This window comes from Nicotiana attenuata, unplaced genomic scaffold (assembly GCF_001879085.1).
Source record: "Nicotiana attenuata strain UT unplaced genomic scaffold, NIATTr2, whole genome shotgun sequence".
NCBI lineage: Eukaryota > Viridiplantae > Streptophyta > Magnoliopsida > Solanales > Solanaceae > Nicotiana > Nicotiana attenuata.
Genome location: NW_017670261.1, coordinates 80,588 through 81,209, shown reverse-complemented (window position 1 = coordinate 81,209; position 622 = coordinate 80,588).

The window sequence follows — 622 nt, the reverse complement described above, 5'->3', positions numbered from 1 at the left end:
TTGTGTGGGTATGAGTTAAACAACCCTTCATAAATAGCTACTACAAAAGTTGAAGGAGAATTCAAGATTCAGATTTCTATGGGTATAGAAAATATATGATCTTATTATATGCATATATTTTAAAGTTTTATCTCATATTGTTTGAGCCTAATGCAACTGATCTAGTTTAACCAACAGAATTCACTTAAAATCTGCCTTTTCCAAACCTTATTATGAATGAATTGGTCATTTCACCAGAACTGTGCAATGCAGTACCCCTCACGTTTGGCTTGTGATTTTTTGCTTGTAATAATCGGTAAAGTGCTGGGGCTCGCCAATTAGTGTGTCAGATTTTTGCAAAATTTGGGACAATAATGGATGATGATCATGTTCGGCTCCTCCACACTCTACAGTAATTAGTTGTAGTATTGGTCCTTCCTATCGAGTCCGGAACCTAAATGTTGTATTTTTAGACTCAAAATACATAAATAGGTGGGAAAAAAACTTAGTGACCAAAATATATAAAACGCAGTTTTGAACCACGTTTTATATATTTTAGTCACTAAGTTTTTTCCCCCACCTATTAATGTATTTTGAGTCCAGAAATACAACATTTAAGTTCCGGACTCCCTTTCTATCCCCC